The sequence below is a fragment of the Octopus bimaculoides genome, chromosome 23 (assembly GCF_001194135.2).
Source record: "Octopus bimaculoides isolate UCB-OBI-ISO-001 chromosome 23, ASM119413v2, whole genome shotgun sequence".
NCBI classification, from domain to species: Eukaryota; Metazoa; Mollusca; class Cephalopoda; order Octopoda; family Octopodidae; genus Octopus; species Octopus bimaculoides.
Genome location: NC_069003.1, coordinates 75,475 through 87,286, shown reverse-complemented (window position 1 = coordinate 87,286; position 11,812 = coordinate 75,475). Strand labels below are relative to the sequence as shown.

Below are 11,812 nucleotides of genomic sequence, written 5' to 3'. Positions count from 1 at the left end.
GGGGCTGATAATGATCTTGCTTTCATATATCCTTTTACTCGACTCAGTCAAGCAAATCAGCCAGGCAATGTCCTCCAGCATTTCTCTCTCCTCTAGATATTGCATTTTGTGTCTCAGCATTTTATTTATTTATTTTTGTTTTACTCAAATTGTAACTGTAGCAGTTGTTTAGTCCCAACATCCAGGTTGACTATGATCAACTTATCCCCAAAGGAATCCTACATTTGATCATCCTAGTCTTTTTTCTTTTTTTTTCTTAATCACTTTATCAAGGTCCACCTTGTGATGTATTCTTGTTTTCTAAGAAAGTGAGTTTTGATATGAGGGAGATTTGGCTGCTGTTTCTAACAGGATAATTTACAACACACAAAATAAATCCAAAGACCAAGATTGTTATGATACACATTTATCCTGGAATGGAAAAACCTGCTTATAGATTACATAACTTTTTACTGAAAGAAAGTGGTAATTAAAATGTCCTTTGAATGTTGGTTTTTGCCCTCTCTATCAAAAAGGCTAAGTGCCACCAACATGCAAATATTTATTTCTGGTGGCACGATGGCTATTTTTATTTTAATTACCCTTCAGCCAAGTGAAATTGTGATGATGAGTATTTTGTCAATCGTTAGAGTTATTATGGAGTACTTCCTGGCCTAATCCTCTTTAGAGAAGCTAGTCTTAACTGTGCCGTGCTTTTTGCCCCTGGTGACATAGGTTTTGGTGCTCCAAATTTGCTGCTGCTGTCGCCTGTTCTATCTTCTTACTCTTGTGGCTAAACTTCTATAGACAACAGTTCTGAGATTGGTTTGTTGTTCGATGGATTCTTGGATGTTGAGTACTTCATGAGAATGTTTCTTGCATTTTTTGATTCTTCAAGATTTAAAACCATTCAAAAAGACGTCCTTCCCTGGAAAATGTGATAATAATAATATAAGTAGTAGTGATAATCTTTCCTACAAAAGGCACAAGGCCTGAAGTTTGATGGAAGGAGATTACATCGACCCCAGTGCGTAACTTACATATTTCATCGACCCCGAAAGGATGAAAGGCAAAATTGGTCTCAGTGGAATTTGAACTCAGAATATCGGCAGACGAAATGCGGCTAAGCCTTTTGCCTGGCGTGCTAACGATTCTGCCAGCTTGGTAGTAGTAGTAGTAATAATAATAATTTAAATTTTTGTCACACAGGCAGCAGGTTTGGATGAGGGGTTGAGTCGATTACATCAACCCCAGTGTTCAACTGGTGCTAATTTTGTGGACTGCGAAAGGATGAAAGGCAAAGTCGACCTCAGCGGAATTTGAACTCAAAACGAAAAGACGGATGAAATGCCGCTAAGCATTTTTTCCGGTGTGCTAACGATTCTGCCAGTTCGCCACTTTTTTGCCGTCTAACAATGAAAGCTTAATAAGAATTTTCTCGTAAAATATATAGCAACTAACCTAGATTTCTAGTGTCTTTTAATTTATTACATTGTCATTGCTTTGGGTTACACTCCAAAACGAAGAATTTTGCTGACATTCATTTATAAATCATTCTGTTATTTATTCATGAAGTGCGCTTTCAGTTTTCAATATAAAGTTAGTTAAATTTCATAAAGCATCTCACTAACATCCATGCTTTATTATCATACGAAAGCTCATTTGTAGAGAGAGTTGTTTGAAGTCACTTATTGAAGGAAGAAATAATAAACTATATCAATAAAAACAAGTCAAGGAACATTCATACACACGCGCGCGCGCGCACACAAAATTGTAAGGGGTCCTTCCCAGAAGGTTTGGGATATTTTTAGGCGAGGCACTTGTAGTAACTGTCCAAGATTATTGTATATCCTTTAGTATATCATTACTAATACATCTAATAAGCTGACTTGCCAACTTTTGTTGTTCCAGATTGAGCATTCCCTATGAAACACTGCTCGACATGGCTGAAACGTTTTCAGAATGCATTCGGGACGTGAAGATAAATTGCAAGTTCGCTGTGCAATAAAGTTTCGTGTTAAACTGGACAAAAAACGCGGATCTTTTTTAAAACGGGGGCCACATGTTTCATTAACGAAACACTTTGAAACTTGGAACACTGGTAGAATGTGTCATATAAAACATCTTTTTCTCTTAGTCTTCTTAAGAAAAAAGAAATCCATAAGTTATTCCATGTGAAAGTTGTCGTATTTCTGTAATTTCAACCAATCACTGACGTCCATTCAGCCGATATACATTAAGTGCCGACTACATAAACAAACGATTCTGAAACAATTAACCCTAATCCTATGGTTAGGGTTAGGGTTAAAGCAAATAAAACGAAGGTATGGAGATTAAATACGCTTTACATCGCTTAATCAGCCAAAGGAGTAAATGTAAACAACTGAATACTTGTCAGTGATTGGTTGAAATTATCGAAATAAGACAATTTTTTACATGAAATAAATTCGAATACAAAAATATTTTTCTGTTCTATAACACAAAATAGATAAGTATACGAAGTTTGAAAGTCTTTCCGTACCAAAAACACTACGTAAAACATTAATGAAAAATGTGGCCCCCGTTTTAAAAAAGATCCAAAAACGCTGCAGAAACTTATGAAATACTATCGCCTGTTTATCGATTAATTTGTGCCGAGCCGAGGATCTGTTTTTCACTGGTACAAGAAATTCAAGGACGCCAGAGGAGGTGAGAGGTGTTGGAAGGTCAGAGCTCTTTCCCTCGGGTCAGTGGTCCTTGCACCAGGACAATGCATCAGTCCACAATTCCATCTCGACAGAGATGGTCATCACAACTATCCCATCAAACTCTTTATAGTTCAGAGCTTGCTTCTTGAGACTTTTGTTTGTCTCCAAGATGAAGGGGAACATCAGAGGCAGTCATTTTGTAGACAAATGAGAAGGTGAAGGAGGCTGTGACGAAGTCCTGGACACCTTCGTTTTGAGGATTTCTAAGGAGCCTTCACGAAATAGCTGGAGTGCAACGAGGCGTGCATTGGAACCAGAGGATTCACATTGAAGGAGGCGTGGCCGGGTCGTCTGGGGTGAGTTTTATTTAGAAAGTTGAAAGAAATTCAGAAATCTAATGTACGAACGAACTGAACATCCTTTATTTCAGGAGAGAAGTAATCGTCTCTCGTGAAAGCGGTTGTATTATATTTATTGTTCAATTACATACAAAGAACGCACTCACCCAATGTTCGTTATGAATAAACAAAAGTCATGTCCGCCATATATATATCAATGACATTTTACTACGACAGTCCCACAAGACAACAACAATGAAACAATGAACTCAGACGAATTACATATCTAACAGTCCATATAACAGGTTGAAAGTGATATTACAACAATTTTTAAGTAAATGGTGAACAGAATGAAGAATTGCGAGTGTTGGATGACAAGAAGAATCTCAACAGACTTACTAAAGGATGGTCCTTCGTGGCTTCAATGATTCCAAGAGTTGCATGGTGTAGAGTCGGGCTTGCGTATCAAAATGCGATGCTAACCCTTCGCCAGCCGAGCTGCAACTCCCGCGCACGATACTCGTAGCCGGAAGCTGCCGCATCTGTATTCTTCTGCAGACAGCTGGAAATAGTTCCAAGTGGACCATAGTACGGCGTGTTACGCCGCCGCGACAAAATAAATCCTTCCTGGCAGAGATTAGAGTTTAGTAATTTGAAATTAATAAATGTCTCAAGACTTCTGGAAAGCACCTTGTATCGTGCGTGATTGAATTTTAAATTACACGAACATCCTTATTTATCGATAAACTAGGAAAAGAACTCATCTATTATAACCATTTCTCCATGAAAACAACAGATTAGAAAAGAAATTCAAATTAGCCACTTTTTTCATTAATTAAGGCAGGCGTCGAATGCTTGTGATTGTCTGAATAGATTGATTTTGTATATATGCATGTTTGTGCTCATGGATAACTTGTAATTGTATACTGAATTTTCCCCACTAAAAAAAAAAACAGAAAAAGTTATATAACATATATGATACACACACGTAAGTGCAAAACAAGGAGAAATATATAAGACAACGATAGGCATATATTTACATATATTACTAGACTGCCTGTAAACCGTTGGGTCACCAGCAAACTCTGGTGTCCTTATCATTTGCCTTTTAAAGTAGCTAATATAATTGATAGACATTATAAGCACTAAATTCCAATAGAAACAAGACAAATAAGATAGTTTCTTGTATTTTGTCGATTTTTCGCAGAATTTGAGTTCAGCATTTCTCAGTGATTAACGAAGTATGCGTGATGGAGAAATATCTAGAATTGGATCCAATTCCCCCTTATGTTCACAGCGATAAAAATTTCATCGGTCTCAGCTTGGGTTGTTTGTTTTTTTTTTTTTGCTACAAACAATTTAATAATAATGAAATTCCCGTAAACACAAGGCTATATTCACAAATTTTGTGAATAAAATATCCATACATGGATCTAAATTAAAGCTATTCATCATGTCTTGTGAAAGTTAAATAAAATTTGGTACTGAAATTATTTATGAAACTTAATTGAAAAGTAATTATCATCAATATTCGATACAAAGTTAAGAAAATAAAAACGTTGTGAGTTTTCACTCTGGTCCAACAGCTTTACGATCACTGTTCATTTGGAATTCGTGATATACATGATCGCTACAACAATTATAGTTACATATAAATCATTATACATTTAGTTAATTGTACTATATCTTACAGTAACTAAATTCGATCAATATCACAATTGAGTGACGATTTGTTTGGAATTCATTTTTATCAGCACATGGAGTGTTTCAAATTTATTGTTCTTCCGATGCCTGTTCTTGAATCAAGTCTAGTCTTGAATTAGAAGATTGTCTTGAAATTCTCGATAAATTGACAAGTAACCCATTTCAACCACTATAATGCTTTTTTTCTGCTCAGTCTGAGCAACTAAAGTTAAATTTAAAGGAAGAGAAAAAATAAGCAGCTGAAGTCAAACAGAAACCGTTAAATTTACGACTTAATTGTAATTTCTTTCTCGTCTTCAAAAAACCCTGCGAAGTACATTACAAGTGATTTATCATCCGCTTTTATTACTCTAACTTGTAAACAACTGCGCATGTTTTCTTCCACGAAGCTGGTGGTCATGATGTGAATAATGATGATTGTTGTTGTTGTGGCGGTAATTATGGTTTAGTGATTGTGATAGTCGGTGCTAAAGACAGAGCTCGTGGGGTCGGAACATACCTGTTTTGAACACCTCGTTGTCTGATTTATTATTTGTGGTTTGTGATTTATTGTTTGGAATTTATTGTATTGTAATTCAGTCGATTTCATTGTACATGAAAAATTTTATTATATCATTCGATTGTATGTGATCCCAATCATATTGTATTGTCCCCTCTCTGTTAGCTCGCACTGGGAATAAAAAAACAAAACAGATGTTATCCCACTTGAAAACATTTGAAAGAGGCAGAAAGACATTAACCGAACAGAACAAAGTTACGCTGAATATACCACGACACCTCTTAGTCCAAACAGGAAAAAAAAATCTGTATTGATACTTGTCGACGAAAAGAAACAAATTAGAGTGCGTACCTTCAGATTAGGTTAGCTTTGTTTAAAGAACATTGAGCGAGACATCAGTTTTGTGGGACATGCCCATAAATTTAGGGTATATTCAAGTTATTTTTCACTTGGAAACTCTTGTTCAGAAACACTTTACCGTCCCGCTAAAATGCAAATTTCTCATTAACAAAGATTTTCCAGGGACGGGGAGTGATCCGAATAGAAAGTACTAACATACCACCAGAACTTGATTTCTGGTGATAGGTGAAATGTGAGGTTTTGGAAGCTCCTGCTTGCTTCTAGAAACGTAAAAAGATTTCCGAAACAAAATTGGGGTCAAGGTGGACTTGGAGATTTTGATTCGGGTAAAACTCGAGTTACTTCGCAATTCCCTGATCTAATAAAGATCCTGAGAGGGTAGCAATTGCTGGTGGTTGGGTGAAGGCAGAAGTCTGCAATGCTACAACTGTGGAAATACAAACCACCTCAAGGTTTTCTACCCCAACAACAGCGGACAATGGCATCTAAAACGGGGCTCATAATCCACGAAAAATATTGTCTATGTAATTTCAAAAATAGTTTAATCTATGAAAATTGTCAAAAGTACTTTTAAATGTAGATAATAGCAAACACCTTTTACTGTCATCTTAAGATAACTCTATCATCTTATGACCAAAATAATTTTTAAACAAACTTCTAATTTTCTTATGCTTTGACAGGCACCCCCTAAAACAATACTCTGTGCTAAACCAAATATACGGCTCCCGAGTCATAACATCAAGTTGAACTTCTAGCTTGTTGTCTCTTGGGGTTTCTGGGTGAGACTTGGAGTCAACTTGTTCAAATACGAAGCAAAAGCTAAACATAATAATATTAATAATAATAATAAGAAGAAGAATCCTTTCTACTAAAGGCACAACGCCTGAAATTTGGGGATTAGAGAGGGGACTAGTCGATTACATCGGCCCAAAAGTTTCACTGAAACTTAATTTATAGACCCCGAAAGGCGGAATTTGAATTCAGAACGTAAAGACGGATGAAATACCACGAAGCATTTTGTCCTGAGTGCTAACGATTCTACCAGCTTGCCGCTTTTCTGACATCTAATAATGAAAGCTTAATAACAACTTTCTTGTAAAATATATAGCAACTAACCTAGATTTCTAGTGACTTTTAATTTATTATATTGTCATTGCTTTAGGCTAAACTCCAAAACAAGACAAGCTGCATGTCAGCTAGCCATTTCCTTATAGGCACATAATCAACTTCTATCTGACAGTGCGTTCTATGACTTTGTAATGCCAGAGAGATGGCCTGTAAGTTTTAGTTTCTTCTCTAGTTTATCCTTATGAACAGATCATATTATATCTTTTAACTTTTTAGGAAATTTAGCACATGCAAACAAGCCCTGAAAAAATGTTTGCAGTCGTTTTGCGAGGCCTTGCATTTCTTTCAAAGAATTACTGGCAAACTATCGGCGTTTACATTCTCCTCTTTTATGTCGAAATAATCGACGACTGCTTCTTCTTTGAGTAGAGATGTGGTGTTGAGGAACTCAGCAATTTCTTTGTATTTATATATTTCAGAGTAGTGAAAAGAAATCGCTTTGGAATTGTTTATTTAGTAGTTCACTTATTCTTTTGGGAGTCTGCAGTCGTTGACTTGTTTCCGTTGCCCCATTTTGTATCCTCATTGTGTAACCTACCAAGACGGATTCCCTTCCCAATTTATAGAAAACCTTCGGATCGTTTTTAAATTCTCAATCGCCTTGACTTTTCTTACTTTCTCTAAATTTGTTTTCGATCTTTGGAAACCTCTTTTTCAAATGGATCACCTTGCTGCCCTTCAATTTTTTAACCGATATGAGATCTTTATTTATCAGTTCATTAGGACCTACTGGTATTTAGAAATGTTTTTGTGTATCGGCTTTTCTCCCTACGGCAAATTTAATGCACGTGGCCTCCATTATACACATGAAGTAGAGAGACTTTCGTGTTGATTTTGCTTTCGGATCTCTTTTTGAAGCAATTTCCAATCAGTTGTGTAGAAATTCAGACTGGATAAAGTTCGAATGCTTACTACATATTGCATACATTTGATTTGCTTGAGGCCATACGGTGTAACTTCTGTTACGTTATGGTATCACCTTTTTCTTGTGGACAGGTTCCATGTTTTTTGTGAAACAAAAATTCAAAATGTTGTTGCTACTTCTCGGTTAGAGTATTATTTGTTTCACGAACAGCATTTTAGAGAGATCTGAAAGAAATTCATTGGGCGTAGATGGTGTGTCTTCTTCAGGTGATTCTTCTGAATTACTGCTGGTCTCTTGCGGATCATGAGCTTCTTCGGATATGATTCTGTCCTGTTAGTTTAGTGGCAAGTATTTTCTACGTTCAATACAGCTCTTATAATCTGGGCTGAACAAAGTGCCAGTTTGTCTCCACCTCTTCACGCCAACAGAAACCCTTTATGTGGAGCCTACACATGGTTTGTGTTCAGCATTTTGTTTTCCAATGCCCTTGTTTTTGACATTAGTTTTTTCCCCTTGTTTTTTAAATTTTAGTTTTCTATCGTGCGTCTGTTATTCTGTTTGCATGTCTCTTCCAGGCGGTTCTCCTGTTTTCTTCTTCGTGGAAGTGATAACTTCAATTTGATTGGTCTTTTTTTTCATTTCTACCGTTGCTTTGAGAGGTAGTGTTGGTATAGGTTTTGGTCATTTACATTTTCTTGGCATCATCCTCGGGCACAAAATTAGTTTCTTTGTTCCAATTCTTTACGGAACCTAAGGTATCGTTATTGCCGGTTTCTTTATATGTGCTTGCCCCGACTTCATGCTTCATTAAGTTGTCTGATATATTCATAGACAGCTTCACAAAGTCATAATAACAAACGAACCGTCCTTTTCCTTTCCACTTGAACCATTTTTCTATAAATGCCGTAACTCTTTTTCCCCCTTAAATTTGGCTTTTGGAGCATCATTTCATCATTGAACCTAGTTCTATGTCATCTAGGTTTAAATGATCATTTTTTTCTCTCTCTCTACGCCAACATCTCTGAGGTTGGTGATCTCTTTCTTATCTTTCAACTTCCCTCCCCAGTTTTTCCTTTCAGTTCATCTTCACTTTTGCCCTTCTGCTCCTCCTCCTCCTCCTCCTCCTCCTCATTCTATGTTTCTCCCCTCCTACCTTACTCACCAAATTTCTTCTACTTCGAGTTTACTATGAAGTTCATGTTGTTTTGCATTCCTCATTAACAGCTGCCAATTTCTCAAACATAGAGGATGCCAAACTCTACTGTCCTACCTTCATTTCCCTTTCGTCATTTTTTCCTGAATACATACATGCATACATACATACATACATTCATGCACACATACATACACATGTGTAAGTGTATGTGTGTGGTGTGACTCGAATGTCAATAATTCTCACACAACCTCTGTACATTACAATTGATTCGTTGTATGTTCAGGCGTTAACAACTCGTCCAAGTTTACATTTTTTCCTACAGACTATGATTTCACTGGTATTTCTAGCACGTCACTTATACGGAGACACGCTTCCTCAGTTTCTCCATTTACATGAAGAGTCACAAAACTCACTGTTAACAAATTTCCTCATTACAACAATGCTGTTCTTTCTCATTGCATACAAAAAGTAAAGAAAAAAAAGCAAACACTATATCTCTGGTATAAAAGTAATAATTACTTACATTAGATGCCACTAATGACGTCATTAGCAAATGGTTGGCTGTTACTTTTATGACCTTTATTCATAGAATGTTTTCATATGTACTTTAAGCGACTAACTGCACCATCGTCTCCAGTCATTTGCCGTGTTTTCGGTCATTTACTTTCTCTCTGCTTCTCTGGCCTTCCATCTTGTTTTAATGTGTTTTTTCTTCTCCCATTTAATGACGATGCAAGCTATGCATATTAATTGGAATTATTAGCTTGCTTTTGGCGACTGGTCGATCAGTCACGACATTCCCTGCTTCCTTGTTATAGTAACTGATAAATTAAAATGCTCGTGAATGATGGGAATAAAATGAAGACAAGCATGTGGATACATGATTATAAACATGTGTGTGCTTATATATAAGGTGGTATCTCAAAATTCCCTGACTAGTTCGGTAGCGTTCCCACGAATGGCAGCACACGGTTGCGTGCACAGTGAGAGCTAACAATGGACTTCATCACTGTGTTTACTTCGCAAGTCGTGAAATTTGTTAGGTTTTTTTTTGTTGTGATCACGTGTCTGCTGTAGTCTGCGATTTTGTCGTGGACAGGAACAAAGAGCCAACGTGAAATTTTGCGTTAAACTTGGAAAGTCTGCAACAGAGACATTGAATATGTTTTGATAAGCTTACGGCGCCGAGGCAATGGGTTGTACGCAATGTTTCGAGTGGCAAGGGAGTTTCAAAAGCGGAAGACCTACCTCTAAGAAGTTAGAGTGTGCTTTGAGGGGTATCAGGGTTTCCTTTTAGCGATTCGAATCACCATTTAGAAGCTCCTTCGTTGAATATACGACGTCAAATATATCAGCGACAAATGTCCGAATTGTCAACTGTTTTCTTGCTTACAAGGACAAAAGGTTTCTTTGTCTTACATTTGTGTTAGTTTGACTACACGAAAATTTTAATTATACGTCTGTTAACACGATGCAATAGTTGTTAATGGTTTAATTTGTTATTTCCGGCAGAGAAACTTGTGGCTAGATAGATTGTCAGTTTTTCTTGTTCGTGTTGTTATTGTTCTCCAGTTTTCGCAAGTGTTGCATAATGCCTTTTGAAATTAACCCTAATTTTTAAACACTAATTTTTATTCACACAAGTGACCGTTAAATTGTTTGTATTTTGGAGGAGTATGTTTGCATTGTCCAATGGATAACTTAAAGTTACTAAGACTGTTATTGTTGTTAGGGTGGAAGGGAGAATACAGAAAAAATGTGTAAAAATATATACAAAACAATATCTCTATAAATATGTAAAAAAATATAAAAGAAATCTAAGTAAAAAGTTTAGAGAGATAAAAAGCTTGTACGAGGACAGAATATAGAAAGCAAGTCCTATCAGTAATCTCGGGAAGACCAAAAACGTAACAAATATTTAGCTACATGTGGACATGATTCGAGAAGTTCAGTTCTTGAATTTAGACATGTGGCGAGGTCAAAGCTACCTTTCCAGATGAACCATCTTTCCATATCACAAAAACGGCACTTTCCGCTGCCGCTGGTGTAGGGTTTGTTACGTTTTTTGTCCCCACGAGATTACTGATAGGACTTGCTTTCTATAGTGTGTCTATGTACAAGCTTTTTATCTCTCTCTATTTTTTATTTAGATTTTTTTTTATATATGCTTTATATATTTTTTTACACATTTATAGAGATATTGTTTTGTATATTTTTTACACATATTTTTTTCTGTATTCTCCCTTCCTCCCTGCTTTCTTCCTGTGCTTCTATAAACGTGTGCATGGAACCTTTTGTGCGCGCTTGTGGATGTGTGCGTGTGTGCGCGTACGTGCGTATATAGACGGGTGTGTATGCATGCGAGAATGTGCGCATATAGACGCGTTTTGCCCTTATAGCGTTTTCACACTTTTTTACACTTTTTTCTGTATTTTGCTTTTAGCCCTGTTTTTTTCTTGGACATGTGCGTATATAGACGTGTGTATGAACCTTTTTTTTGCGCGCGTGTGTATGGGTGCGAGCGTGTTGCGCGTGTGTGTGTGTGTGAGCGTGTATGCGGGTATATATATATATATATTTTTTTTTTTTGGCGAATGTGTGGGTGAGCATGTGTTTGTTTCAAGTGAGAGTGGATGAGTATATACATATAGGCGCATGTACGTGGGTGTACGGACACGCATGTGTATGTATGGACTGGTGCGCTTACGCGAATACTATGGACATTTTTACTCCCTTACCTTTACTCCCTCCCCTTACTTAGTGGTCATTCTAATAGCTCTTTTGTCTTAATAAGGGTCAACCACACAGTAATTTCTCCTTGTTTAACGGTCATTTTCATAGCATTTTTCAATGGCCAGGTAACTGAAGAGATGGCGGCGTGGGTTTCCGCCCCGGCATTCGAAACTTGGAGTTTTTTCATAGCTACCGAATAATTTTCACATATTATTTACAGATAAATTCCTCTATTTACACAATATCGAGGTCTCTTTCTTTCTTTTGTTGTCTTTTCTCTCTCTCTCTCTCGCTCTATATATATACATATATATATATATATATATACATATATATATATATATATATATATATATATATATA

At 36.6% G+C, this 11,812-nt stretch overlaps 1 long non-coding RNA gene across 1 annotated transcript; it reads right to left on the bottom strand.

Moving 5' to 3' along the window:
• Positions 1-390: 390 nt before the first annotated feature.
• On the bottom strand, positions 391-4,171 carry LOC106879458 (uncharacterized). Its single transcript, XR_001410638.2, has 2 exons — positions 3,404-4,171; positions 391-907 (listed from the first exon to the last, which is right to left on the bottom strand). It is a non-coding gene; the product is annotated as an uncharacterized LOC106879458 (long non-coding RNA).
• Positions 4,172-11,812: the final 7,641 nt, after the last annotated feature.